The 15,373-nt window shown below is 47.7% G+C and overlaps 1 pseudogene across 1 annotated transcript; it reads right to left on the minus strand.

Annotated features, from left to right (window-relative positions):
• On the minus strand, positions 1-969 carry LOC308235648 (high mobility group protein B1-like; annotated as a pseudogene). Its single transcript has one exon. The product of its transcript is annotated as a high mobility group protein B1-like (transcript).
• Positions 970-15,373: the final 14,404 nt, after the last annotated feature.

Below are 15,373 nucleotides of genomic sequence, written 5' to 3' on the forward strand. Positions count from 1 at the left end.
TACCGTTTAAAAGCAAATCTTACACAGCCTTACATTTCAATTTTTTTCTTTAAAAGGAGTGAGTTGTGTACAGGGGGTTAAATGCTTTATAGGCAAGGGAAAAAAAAAAACTGCGGAGAACCAACTTATTCATCATCATCTTCCTCCTCGTCCTCTTCCTCCTCCTCATCTTCCTCGTCTTCTTCCTCTTCCTTCTTTTTCTTGCTTTTTTCAGCCTTGACAACTCCCTTATTGGCAGCATCGGGCTTTCCTTTAGCTCGGTAGGCAGCAATGTCCTTTGCACATTTCTCCTTCAGCTTCTTTTCATCAGGCTGCGTGTCACCTGCAGCCGTGTGAGTCCCCATCTCTCCCAGCTTCTTTGCAGCGTCACCTGGATAACCCGGGCGCTCTCCTTAGATTTTGGGGCGATACTCAGAACAAAACAAGAAAAAGGCGGAAGGCGGCCTCTTGGGTGCATTGGAAGCCTTGACTTTCCTTTTTGTTTCCCCTTTAGGAGGAACGTAAGTTTTCATTTCTCTCTCGTAACGAGCCTGTCCGCCTCCGCCATGGCTTCAGGTTTTCCTTTCTGCCTAGCAGACATGCTCCTCCACCTCTGAGCACTTCTTAGGAAACGCCGAGAAGCTGACTGCAGCGTCTGGGCGCTGCTATTTGCTCCTCCGGCAAGTTTGCACAAAGACAGCATACGGTGACATTTTGCCTCTCTGCTTCTAGGGATCTCCTTTGCCTGTTTCATTCCTTCCCTCAGCCCGCCCAGTGCCCCCGGGCCCGGCTGCTGTCCCTGTGGAGCGCGGAGTGCGGCAGTGGCGGTGAGAGCCAGACGCCCAGACGGTTCTCTGCTTCTCTGCGTCTTTTTTGTTTGCTTGTTTGTTTCTCTGTTTTGATCCTGAGCCTGTCCGTGTCATCATTCCTCCATGTCTCCGAGTCTACGCTTTCCCTCTACCCGCTTCTTTCAGAGCCCTTCTCCATGGCCGCTGCCTCCTGGTCTCCCCACTTCTGGGCTTCTGTCCCTTTTGATCTCTTGGCCTTAGCCCCTCATTATCCCCCTCACTGCTCCTTATCCCCCGCCCCCTCACTATCCTCATCACTATCCCCCTCCCCCCTCACTATCCTCGTCACTATCCCCCTCACCCCTCACTATCCCCCTCATCCCTCACTATCCCCCTCACCCCTCACTATCCTCATCACTCTCCCCCTCACCCCTCACTATCCTCATCACTCTCCCCCTCACCCCTCACTATCCCCCTCACCCCTCACTCTCCCGCTCACCCCTCACTATCCCCCTCACCCCTCACTATCCTCATCACTCTCCCCCTCACCCCTCACTATCCTCATCACTATCCCCCTCACCCCTCACTATCCCCCTCACCCCTCACTATCCCCCTCACCCCTCACTGTCCCCCTCACCCCTCACTATCCTCATCACTCTCCCCCTCACCCCTCACTATCCCCCTCACCCCTCACTATCCTCATCACTCTCCCCCTCACCCCTCACTATCCCCCTCACCCCTCACTATCCCCCTCACCCCTCACTCTCCTGCTCACCCCTCACTCTCCTGCTCACCCCTCACTATCCCCCTCACCCCTCACTCTCCTGCTCACCCCTCACTCTCCCCCTCACCCCTCACTATCCCCCTCACCCCTCACTATCCCCCTCACCCCTCACTATCCCCCTCACCCCTCACTCTCCTGCTCACCCCTCACTATCCCCCTCACCCCTCACTATCCTCATCACTATCCCCCTCACCCCTCACTATCCTCATCACTCTCCCCCTCATCCCTCACTATCCCCCTCACCCCTCACTATCCCCCTCACCCCTCACTATCCCCCTCACCCCTCACTATCCCCCCTCACCCCTCACTCTCCTGCTCACCCCTCACTATCCCCCTCACCCCTCACTCTCCTGCTCACCCCTCACTATCCCCCTCACCCCTCACTCTCCTGCTCACCCCTCACTATCCCCCTCACCCCTCACTCTCCCCCTCACCCCTCACTATCCCCCTCACCCCTCACTATCCCCCTCACCCCTCACTATCCCCCTCACCCCTCACTCTCCTGCTCACCCCTCACTATCCCCCTCACCCCTCACTATCCTCATCACTCTCCCCCTCACCCCTCACTCTCCCCCTCACCCCTCACTATCCCCCTCACCCCTCACTATCCCCCTCACCCCTCACTATCCCCCTCACCCCTCACTCTCCTGCTCACCCCTCACTATCCCCCTCACCCCTCACTATCCTCATCACTATCCCCCTCACCCCTCACTATCCCCCTCACCCCTCACTATCCCCCTCACCCCTCACTCTCCTGCTCACCCCTCACTATCCCCCTCACCCCTCACTATCCTCATCACTATCCCCCTCACCCCTCACTATCCTCATCACTCTCCCCCTCACCCCTCACTATCCCCCTCACCCCTCACTATCCCCCTCACCCCTCACTATCCCCCCTCACCCCTCACTCTCCTGCTCACCCCTCACTATCCCCCTCACCCCTCACTCTCCTGCTCACCCCTCACTATCCCCCTCACCCCTCACTCTCCTGCTCACCCCTCACTATCCCCCTCACCCCTCACTCTCCCCCTCACCCCTCACTATCCCCCTCACCCCTCACTATCCCCCTCACCCCTCACTATCCCCCTCACCCCTCACTCTCCTGCTCACCCCTCACTATCCCCCTCACCCCTCACTATCCTCATCACTCTCCCCCTCACCCCTCACTATCCTCATCACTATCCCCCTCACCCCTCACTATCCCCCTCACCCCTCACTATCCTCATCACTCTCCCCCTCCCCCCTCACTATCCCCCTCACCCCTCACTATCCTCATCACTATCCCCCTCACCCCTCACTATCCCCCTCACCCCTCACTATCCCCCTCACCCCTCACTATCCCCCTCACCCCTCACTATCCCCCTCACCCCTCACTATCCTCATCACTCTCCCCCTCACCCCTCACTATCCTCATCACTATCCCCCTCACCCCTCACTATCCCCCTCACCCCTCACTATCCTCATCACTATCCCCCTCCCCCCTCACTATCCTCGTCACTATCCCCCTCCCCCCTCACTATCCTCATCACTCTCCCCCTCACCCCTCACTATCCTCATCACTATCCCCCTCCCCCCTCACTATCCCCCTCATCCCTCACCCCTCACTATCCCCCTCACCCCTCACTATCCCCCTCATCCCTCACCCCTCACTCTCCCCCTCACCCCTCACTATCTTCTCAGCATCCACTTCTCTCTTTACTGCCTCTGGATCTCTCTGGCCATCTCAGATCCTCTCTTTGCCCCGCCTGCCCTTTTGCCTCGCCTTTACTCTCACAGCCACAGGCACCACAATTGCTCTTTGTACCTCCTACCCTGATAGTACTGCTTGTCATACTCCAGTATGATGATCAAACTACCTCATGCTTAGTACACAGTGGTCCTGACCAATCAAAACGGATGTTTGAGGAAAAGAACCAGAAAGGACAAACCAGGGTCTGATGCCGGAATATTACCTCGCCACTATGTGAATTACTGTATTTACCCCTGTCATTGTCATCGTTCCTTCCACTAGAATGGTCCCGATCCCTCTGCGACAGCCTCGGTATTTACCTGTCTTATTCACTGCTGTACTTCCAGCACCTCGCACAGAGCCTGGCACACAGTAGGTGCCCAAGAAATGTTTGCTGAATTAACGAATGAGTGAATGAATGAATGTTTGCTTGCCATGTTCCTCACCGTCACCTTGTCCTGAGTTTCTCTCTCTTGTTGTCTCGGTCACGTCACAAGTCTCTTTCTGGATGTGTCTGCCTCATCCTTGGTTTCTCCGTCTCTGTGTCTCCTTCTGTGGCCGCTATGCATTCATCCACTGAGACTGACTATGTGCCAAGCCCCTTGCATATTGGGTCTCGTTTCCATCCTTGCGATGACCCTCTAGGGTAGCTATCCACATTTTCCAGATGAGGAAACCTGAAGCTCAATAAGAGGCAGACAATTGCCCAAGTGTCTTTACCATAGCAAATAAATGACGAAGGTAAGGTCTGAGACTGAGTCAGTCTGATTGTAAAGATTAGTGCTTTATTCTGCTACATGAGTACTTTCCAGAGTGTGCTTCCTCAGACCCATAGACCGGGAGAAGGTTATGTGTCCTCCGAAAACAAAAAAGTTGTAAAATAGGCTGGGACCTGCCGTCAACTCCTTTCCCATCCGGGTGAGTTGCTTCCAGAGCACATTAGCATTCTAAATGCCCCAGATGTCCTGCAGGAAATATACCAGTTTGCCTTTGTTTAACCCAGTCTCTTGGTTGCTTATCCTTTCTATATAATCAAAGTCCAATATGCAAATTGTCCCCTTGGGTGGTCGTTCGACTGGGAGTTCGACCGAGAGACCGGGAGTTCAACCGCTCACTATGACGTGTGCTGACCACCAGGGGGTGATGCAGAACATGGTGGGCGTTGGCGACATGGCACTGGCAGTGAGCGGCAGTGGAGGTGCTGCAGCCCCGATGGGCCCTGACAAGAGCGGACAGCGCCGGGATGGTGGAGCAGGTGAGTGGGTGGCACCAGGCCAAGAAGGATGTGAGCGGGGACCCGCCCCGATGGATTGCCCCACAGGCAGCTGATTTTACCTAGACTGCTGTGTGACCTTGAGCACAGTCTCACCTGAGGGGGTGGCGCCAGGCCATGGCGGGGTGCCAGGCAGGGCTGTGGGGCTATGAGGCTGGGGGTAGGAGCTGGGGCTGCAAGCCTGGGGACACGAGCTGGGGCCTGATCCCCACAGGCCAACCCAAGGGACTCCACCTGTGCATGAATTCATGCACCGGGCCTCTAGTTTATCCATAGAACCCTTTTCCCAGACTCACTGTCCTCTTCTGCCTTGAATCCTCTCTAACTCACTTCCTTTCTACCTCCCATTCTCTGCTATCTCCCTATGTGTCTCTGCCTCTCTCTCAGAAAGGCAGCATAGTGAAGTGGTTGAAACAACAAACTCTGGATCTAGACCGTCTGTGTTTGACAGTTGATTTTACCTAGACTGGCTTAGGCCCACTCCCCCCAGGGGGCTGTGTGACCTTGAGCACAGTCTCAACCTCTCTGTGCTTTACTCTTTCCATCTATAATGTGGGGATGACAACAATACCTCCCTCAAAGGGTGAGGATTAAGTGAGTTACTCTGGGTAAAGCACTTTATATTTCCCAGGGCTGGAATGAGAAACCAGACTGGGTGCCAGATCACACAGCACACCAGGATCCAGGAATTAGGGTCAGAAAGTCCACAGTGGCACCTCTCCAAGGTCAGGAAAGTCCAGGTTCCAACCCTGAATTCAAGATATCAGGATGTCAGTCTCTTCCTCCTGGGTGGAAGGAGGACGTGTTTAGGCTGAGCCTGGCAGCTTTGACTTTCAGACTCACTCCCTCAGCCTAGATCAGGATCTTTGGTGGTGGCAAGAGGTTTGTTTAGCTTTGCAAGCAATATGATGGTTCTCTATTTTAAAGGAGAGAAAAAGAAAGAGGCTGATAGCTAGGCAGAGACGGGCAAGCTTGGCACATTTATCACATACTGGGCAATGATGGACTGATCCCTGCCAGGAAAGACTGGAGCCTAGTGGACATCAAACAAATTGGACCCAGACTCTGCACTCTGGAACTCAGAGTTAGAGAAAGAGCCAGAGATACCAAGAAAGAGGGAGAGTGTAAGAGAAAGAAAGATGCAGAGAGAGTCAGAAAAAGACACCCACATTGGGACACAGACAAAAAAAGAGACAAGGAGAGAACTGTCTGGCTCAATCAGAGAGACACAAAGAGTTCAAGAAAAATTCAGAATAGAACTACCATATGATCCAGCAATTCCACTTCTGGGCATTTTCCCAAAGTAAATGAAAACACAATTTAAAAAGATATATGTACCCCTATGTTCATTTCAGTATTATTTATAATAGCCAAGATATAGAAGGTGTCCATTGATAGATGAACAGATAAAGAAGATGTGTATACATATGAATATTTTTAAAAAATATATTTTTATTGATTTCAGAGAGGGACAGGAGAGGGAGAAACATCCTATATAATAAAAGGCTAGGGAGAGAAACCAAGATGGCGGCATAGGTAAGCACCTAAACTGCTGCCTCGCACAACAATTTCAAAACTACAACTAAAAGACAGAACGGACACCATCCAGAACCACAGGAAAGCTGGCTGAGTGAAAATTCTACAACTAGAAGGAAAGAGAAAAGCTCACAGAGAATTGGAGGTACGGCAAAGGGTCTTTGTGCGCGCAGAGAGGAAGGGCGGCTGAGAGCCTGGCTGACTTTCTCTGGTGGAAGGGGGAAGGAAGCCCCCGACCGCACTGAACCCCAGTTCTGACTGCACTGAACCCCAGTTCCGGGCGAGCCCCTGGGGACCCATGCTCTTGTGGGGGGAGTCTGGACTCTCGGGCGGAAACTCAGGAGCTGGGGAAGGCAGAAGTCTGAAGGCGCGCGCGTGCCAGTGCGCACAAAGGCTGCAGAGGTTGCCACAGGCTTTCCCTAGTGGAAGGGAGTCAGAGGCTCCTGACTGCACTGAGCCCCAGTTCTGACTGCACTGGACCCCAGTTCCAGGTGAGCCCCTGGGACCCACGCTCTTGTGGGGGGAGTCTGGACTCTCGGGCGGAGACTCGGGAGCTGGGGAAGGCAGAGATCTGCGCGTGCACGCAAGGGCAAGGCTGCCGGGAAGCCAAGACTGTCTGCTCCGCCCTGAGACTCCACCCCATCCAAGCCGAGCACAGAGGCTATTGCAATTTGGCAAGTCTAATCCTATAAGGCTGTCTCCAGCACCGAACTTCTCCCAGCATAGACGCAGCTGATCCTTACAGCCAACTGGCCTGGAGGTCAATTCCTCCCAGTGATACCAACAACAATCAAGACTTAACTACAACAAGGCTGTACACACAGTCCACAAAGGGGTGCACCAAGAGTGTCCACCTCAGGTTAACTGGGGAGGCCGACCCACTGGGCCATATAGGAAACCTAGCACACAAATTTACCCTACCAACTCAGGGAAGCAGTGAAAATGCGGTGTCAAAGAAACAGATCACAAACGAAAGAAATGGAGGAAAACAAATGACTGGATATAGAATTCAAAACCACGGTTATAAGGCTTTTCAAGAATATCCTAGAAAAGGCCGATAAATATAACGAGACCCTCGAAGATATGAAAAAGGACCAACTAGAAATTAAACATACACTGACTGAAATAAAAAATATTATACAGAGACCCAAAAACAGACTAGAGGAACACAAAAATCAAGTCAAAGAATTGAAATACAAAGAAGCAAAAAACACTCAATCGAAAAAGCAAAAAGCAAAAAAAAAAATCCAAAAAGTTGAAGATAGTGTAAGAAGACTCTGGGATAACTTCAAGCGTACCAACATCAGAATTATGGGGGTGCCAGAAGAAGAGAGAGAGCAAGATACTGAAAACCTATTTGAAGAAATAATGACTGAAAACTTCCCCCACCTGGTGAAAGAAATAGACTTACAAGTCCAGGAAGCACACAGAACCCCAAACAAACGGAATCCAAAGAGGACCACACCAAGACACATCATAATTAAAATGCCAAGAGCAAAAGACAAAGAGAGAATATTAAAAGCAGCAAGAGAAAAACAGTTAGTTACCTACAAGGGAGCACCCATATGACTGTCAGCTGATTTCTCAACAGAAACTATACAGGCCAGACGGGAGTGGCAAGAAATTTTCAATGTGATGAATAGCAAGAACCTACAACCAAGATTACTCTACCTAGCAAAGCTATCATTCAGAATTGAAGGGCAGATAAAGAGCTTCACAGATAAGAAAAAGCTGAAGGAGTTCATCACCACCAAACCAGTATTATATGAAATGCTGAAAGGTATTCTTAAAGAAGAGGAAGAAGAAAAAAGTAAAGAGAAAAATTATGAACAACAAATACATATCTATCAACAAGTGAACCTAAAAATCAAGTTAATTAAAAACCTGAGGAACAGAATAATCTGGTGAATATAATAGAATCAGGGGCATAGAAAGGGAGTGGACTGATAATTCTCAGGGGGAAAGGGGTATGGGGGGTTCATGAAGAGACTGGACAAAAATCATACACCTATGGATGAGGACAGTGGGGGGGAGGTAAGGGCAGAAGGTGGGGTGGGAACTGGGTGGAGGGGAGCTATGGGGGGGAAAAGGAGAAACAATTGTAATAATCTGAATAAAGATTTATTAAAATAAAAAAAATAAAAATTTAAAAAATATATATATAAATAAATAAAAGGCTAATGTGCAAATAGACTGAACAGTGGAATGACCAGTAGCTATGACACGTACTGACCACCAGGGGGCAGATGCTCAATGCAGGAGCTGCCTCCTGGTGGTCAGTGTGTTCCCACAGGAAGCCAGAAGCCAGGCTCACGGCTGGTGAGCACAGTGGTTGTGGCGGGAGCCTCTCCTGCCTCCACAGCAATGCTAAGAATGTCTGACTGCTGGCTTAGGCCCACTCCCCCTGGGGGGGCGGGCCTAAGCCATCAGTCAGACATCCCCCGAGGGCTCCTGGATTGCGAGAGGGCACAGGCCGGGCTGAGGGACCCCCTCCCCGAGTGCACAAATTTCGTGCACTGGGCCTCTAGTCAATGATGAAAGAGAATCATTGATCAGCTGCCTTCTGCATGTCCCCTACTGGGGATTAAGCCTGCAACCCAGGCACATGCCCTGGATGAGAATTGAACCATGATCTCCTGGTTCATAGGTCAAAGCTTATCCACTGAGCCATGCGGGCCAGGCTACATATGAATATTAATCAGCCAAAAAAAAAAATCATCAAGGAAACAGTGACTCTAAAAGAGTCAGATGGATTTAATTGACATTTATAGAACATTTCACCCCAAAGCTGCAGAATATACATTTTTCTCAAGTGCAGATGGGTCATTCACAAAGATTGACCACATGTTAGGACACAAAACAAATCTCTACAAGTTCAAAAAGATTGAAATCATATGAAGCCTCTTCTCAGATCACAGTGGAATGAAATTAGAAATCAACTACAGTAAAAACAGTAAAAAACATTCAAACATATGAAGGCTAAATAGCATGTTATTAAGTAATAAATGAGTGACAAATGAAATCAAGGAAGAAATAAAAAACTTCCTGGAAACAAATAAAAATGAACACACAACAACCCTAAAGCTATGGGACACAGCAAAAGTAGTCCTGAGAGGGAATTTCATAGTACTACAGGCCTACCTAACAAAACAAAACAAAATTAATATTTAACTCTACAACTTAAAGAATTAGAAAGAGAACAGCAAGAAAAGGCCAGAGTAGGTAGAAGGATGGAAATAGTAAAGATTAGAACAGAGCTGGGTGGGAGTCATGAGCCAGAGGGAGCAGATGGTGAGCCACCTCCATATTGTCGCTGCTGCAGGTGGTGGTGGTCTGCTCAAGCAACCAGAACTGGAGCATGGAAGCACACAACATTCTCAGTAAATGGGGATTCAGTGTCCAGTCCTTTGACTCATATGAAGCCTCAGGGCCAGCACCTGACAAGTCCAATCCTAATATATAAAAACCCTGGGTCATGAGGACCAGTAATGACCAAGGCTTGACCAACTGGAAGTCAGTCCTACAGGCATGGTGCCCCAGCACTGACTGCTGAGGGGGTTGCTAATCAGGGCCAGAGAGAGGCCTGAAGAAAGAAGCAGAGACTGATCCGTTGCCTCTGTGACAGCTTTTGATCAGCACTTGCCTCTCTCTTTCTCTCCCAGTCTGGCCAGCAGCCAGGCCTCCATTTCTCTCCAGGCCAATAACAACTGATGAAATAGAAGCAGTAATTAAAAAAACACTCCCAGCAAACAAAAGCCCAGGTCCGGACAGCTTCACAGGGGAGTTTTACCAAACATTCAAAAAGAACTAACCCCTATACTCCTCAAACTATTCCAAAAAATCCAAGAAGAAGGAACACTCCCGAACTCTTTTTTATGAAGCCAGCATTATCCTAATTCCAAAACCAGATAAAGATACTACAAAGAAAGAGAATTACAGGCCAGTATCCCTGAGGAACATATATGCTAAAATCCTCAACAAAATATTAGCAAATCAGATCCAGCAATATATTAAAAAGATCATACACCATGACCAAGTGGGATTTATTCCAGGGGTGCAAGGCTGGTATAATATTCGCAAATCAATAAATGTGATACATCACATAAACAAATTGAAAGACAAAATCACAAGACCATATCAATAGATGCAGAAAAAGCATTCGACAAAATCCAGCACCCTTTTTTGATTAAAAAAAAATCTCAGCAAAGTGGGGATAGAGGGAGCATATCTCAACATGATAAAGGCCATATGTGACAAACCTATAGCAAACATCATACTCTATGGGCAAAAACTAAAACCATTCCCCCTAAGAACAGGAACAAGACAGATATGCCCTCTTTCACCACTCTTATTCAACACTAGAGGCCCGGTGCATGAAATTCGTGAACAGGTGCAGTCCCTAGGTCTGGCGGCATCAAAGTGAAAGCGTCTGGCATGGAAGGGCAGGTCCTAGCTGACCTCTGGGCCCTGGGCAGCACCTGGGCCCCTGGGCCCCCATACGCCCCCCTCCACCTGAGTCACAGTGCCCAAGTCCCCATGCGAAGATGCAGTGAGCACAGCCGGACACTGCAGGCCGGGGTGTAGTGTGGGCCTCTGGGCCACCCAGTGGCACCACACGGAAGCTGGGCAGGCAGCGTGCTTTCTCCCGGCTGGCCTCACAGACAGGCTCCTGAGCGAACTCACGGGGAGCACGACTGGCCCCATGTGGTCGTGGCGGCTGTGGTCCAGCTCACCCAGAAGAGGCAGTGCAGGTGCAGGGCAGTATCCTCATGGGCACCTGGCACCTGAGCACATGGTGGGGGGATTGGGGGTTGGGGGTTGGGGGGATAGGCTTCCCCGGTGCACGAGCCCTGGTGTCCCAGGGGAGGGTAGCAGGGGAGTGAGAGAGAGCTCAGCAGACACCCTCCATTCTCACCATACCTCCGTCCCTGTCACCCCCCCTACCCACCGCTGCTAGGTAGCAGGCGAGAAGTCGCAGTGTGTCACCAACGCCTGCCATGTTCCACGCTGCTCCCTGGTGGTCAGTGCACATCATAGCGAGTGGTCAAACTCCTGGTCTCCCTGTCCAACAATGCCCAAGGGGACAATTTGCATATTAGGCTTTTATTATATAGGATAGTACTGGAAGTCCTAGCCACAGTGCTCAGATAAGAAGAAGAAATAAAAGGCATCTAAATTGGAAAGGAGGAAGTAAAACTCTCATTATTCACAGATGACATGATATAGTACATAGAAAACCCTAAAGACTCCACCAAAACACTACTAGATTTAATAAATGAATTCGGCAATGTAGCAGAATACAAAATCAACACCCAAAAATCAATGGCTTTTTTATGCACCAATAATGAGTTCCCAGAAAGAGAAACTAAACAAATAATCCCATTTATCATTGCAACAACAAAAAAATTTAAGATACTTAAGAATAAACTTAACAAAGGAGGCTAAAGACCTATACTTGGAAAACTACAGGACATTGAAAAAAGAGATAGAACAAGATATAAACAAGTGGAAGAATATACCATGTTAATGGATTAGTAGAATTCACATCATTAAAATGTCTATACTACCCAAGGCAATCTACAGATTCAATGCAATCCCTATTAAAATACATACCAACAGTATATTTCACAGATCTAGAACAAATACTCCAAAAATTTATATGGAACCAAAAAAGACCCTGAATAGCCACAGCAATCTTGAGAAAGAAAAACAAAGTTGGAGGGATCACACTACCAGATATCAAGTTATACTACAAAGCCAACAAAATCAAAACAGTCTCAAACTGGCACAAGGACAGGCATATAGATCAATGCAACAGAACAGAGACTTCAGAAATGAACCCAAGCCATGATACTCAATTAATATTTGACAAAGGAAGCAAGAATATATAATGGAGTCAAGATAGTCTCTTCAATAAGTGGTGTTGGAAAATTGGACAGATACATGCAAAAAAAATGAAACCAGACTACCAACTTATACCATACAAAAGAATAAACTCAGAATGGATAAATAACTTAAATGTAAGTCTTGAAACCATAAAAATCATAGAAGAAACCATAGACATCAAAATCTCAGACATTACTCATAGCAATATGTTTATGGATATATCTCGTAGGGCAAAGGAAACTAAGGAGAAAATAAACAAATGAGACTACATCAAAATAAAAAGCTTCTGCACAGCAAAAGAAACCATCAACAAAATGAAAAGGGAATCCACTGTATGGGAAAAATATTTGGCAATGATACATTTGGTAAAAGGTTAAAATCCAAAATATATGAGAAAGTCATACAACTTAACAAAAGGAAGACAAACAGTTCATTTGAAAAATGAGCAAAGGACCTACATAGACACTTCTCAAAGTCGACATACAGATGGTCCAGAGACATGGAAAAATGCTTAAAGTCACTGATCATCAGAGAGATGCAAATTAAAAGGACAATGAGGTATCACCTTACACCTGTCAGAATGGCTACCATTAACAAATCAACTAATGACAAGTGCTGGCAAGGATGTGGAGAAAAAGGAACCCTAGTACACTGCTGGTGGGAATGCAGATTGGTGTCACCATTATGGAAACAGTATGGAGTTTCCGCAAAAAATTAAATATGGAACTGCCATTTGACCCAGTGATCTCACTTCTAGGAATATATCCTAAGAAACCTGAAATAGCAATCAGAAAGAAAGTATGCAGCACTATGTTCATAGCAATACAATTTACAATAGCTAAGATCTGGAAACACCCCAAGTGCCCATCAGTAGATGAGTGGATAAAAAAGCTGTGGTCCATTTACACAATGGAATACAATGCAGCAGTAAAAAAGAAGGACCTATTACCCTTTGAGACAGCATGGAGGGACCTGGAGAGCATTACGTTAAGCAAAATAAGTCAGTCAGAGAAAGACAAGTATCACATGATCTCACTCATTTGTGGAATATAATGAACAACATAAACTGATGAACAAAAATAGATCCAGAGACAGAGAAGCATCAAGCAGACCATCCAACCTCAGAGGGAAGGCAGGGTGGTAGTGGTGGTAAGAGATCAACCAAAGGACTGGTATGCATACATATAAGCATAACCCATGGACACAGACAGTAGGGGGGTGAGGACATGTGCAGGGGGGTGGGAACAGCCTGGGAGAGGTCAACAGGGGGAAAAGGAGACATATGTAATACTTTAAACAATAAAGAATTTAAATAAAAAAAAAGCTGTGGTACATTTATGCCATGGAATACTATGCAGCACTGAAAAAGTAGGATCTCTTACCCTTTGAGACAGCATGGAGGGACCCGGAGAGTATAGGAGCCACAGGAGCCAGTCAAAGAAAGACAAGTATCACATGATCTCACTCATATGTGGAATCTAATGAATAAAGAAAACCAAACCTGATGAGTACAATAGATCCAGAGACACAGAAGCATAGAACAGCATGTGGAATCTCAAAGGGAAGGTGAGGGAGGGTGGGACGTGATCAACCAAAGAACTTGTATGCATATATGCATAACCCATGGACACAGACAATAGGGTGGTGAGGCCTCAGGGGAGGGTGGGGGCAGGCTAGAAGTAGTCAATGGGGGAAAGAAGAGGGCATATGTAATACTTTCAACAATAAAGATTTTTTAAAAAAGAATACCTACATATGATTCTTCTAATATTAAGTTTATAAAGTGCAAGCTAATCTCTAGTGACAAACAGCAGATCAGTGGTTGCCTAGGGAGAAAGTTGAAAACAGGGAAGAGGGGAATTACTGTGGGAAACCGCCTATTGTCTTCACTAGCAGAGAGGTGTGGACAAGGAGCCTGGAATGCTGGTGACCCTTGAGCCCTGGCGAAGGTCAGAGCTATGCCCCCACTGTTTAGTTGAGACAATGGTAGCTGAAGCAACTTCCCCACCAGACAGTCATGTAAATCCTTATTGATAAGATTGTCTGTTACTGGAAATTGCCTGCCTAAGGGCTATAGGTGTATCCCAAATTGAATAAAAGGTTGGTGAGGCCTGAGCACCAGTGGAAGTCCTTCCCCTTGAGTTGGGCTCCGGCCTGGTCCCGAATTTCCAAATTATTATTTCTTGTCTCATCTCTTTCTTTTGCATACGGCCCCTCTTCCAGATCCCGAACCCTGAATCCTGAAGCACTCGGGACGTGGGAATTCACAAATTACAAAGGGCACAGGGAAGCTTTTGGGGTGTTGGTTATGTTTATCTTATTTGTGCTGATGGTTTCACTGGCGTGCAATATGCCACAATTGATTAAGCGGTACACTGGACATATTCGCAGCTTATTGTATGTCAGTTATACCTCAGTCAAACTGTTACAAAATAACTCAATGTGCTTGCACATATAAAAACAAGCTCTGTCAGATGCAGCCCCGCCTGTGCCCCTGCAGCACCCCTCCCTTCCCGTGTCTTTGTTTCTCTGCCCCTCTCGGCCTCTCCTTCCCTTTCTCTGCCTTCATCTCTGTATTATACCCCTTGTCTATTTCTTGGCTTCTCTTTGTCTCTGTGTTTCTTCCTGTTTCTGCCTCATCTTCTCATTACAACTTTTTTTTTCATTGTAAGTCTTTGTAATCTGGTGTGTATTGTACACATATTGTGCATCTTAATTGGGACCCTGAATTTTCTCCAGAAATATTTGATCTGTATTTAGATTTCATGAGGCTTACAATTGAAAAAGTGGATTCACATACTCAGGTCTTTCCACATGTACTTAGAAGTTTTCCAATTACTAAACTGAGTATCAATAGAGTACCAATATGGCTAGTATTAATACTAGCTACATTTTAAGTGCTTAATAGCTACATGTGGCAAGTGGCCATTGTTAGATCTGTGCCAACAGGAGCCAGGCCAAGAGATGTTGGGCGAGTCTAAGGCATTTCATTACATTCTCTCACAGCAGGCTGAGACCAGTGTGTGGATGTCAGCCCCTTGGGAGCTTTTATGTTCTCTTTGTAGGGACAGGGTCAGGCTTACACCAGCCAGCTGAGGTAGCTGCTGGTGTAACAGGACGTCCTTGGAAGATAGCAGGATGTCTGGTGAGCACACAACTCAGGCAGAGCGCCCAAGTCAACTGGGGAGTGTACCTTACCTTCTGCAGATGCAGGCTGCTTGCTTCAAGCTATGGAGAAAAACAGACACTTATGACAATATATTTCAGAAAACATGTGCAAACAGGAGAGGCCAGGGGTAGTACTAGTATATCCTAACAGCCATCATATTGGATAATGCAGCTCTTACCCCCTGTGTGACTTTGGGTGAAACTCTCAACTTCTCTGTGCTTCACTCTCC

This window comes from Plecotus auritus (genome assembly GCF_963455305.1).
Source record: "Plecotus auritus genome assembly, chromosome: 10".
NCBI classification, from domain to species: Eukaryota; Metazoa; Chordata; class Mammalia; order Chiroptera; family Vespertilionidae; genus Plecotus; species Plecotus auritus.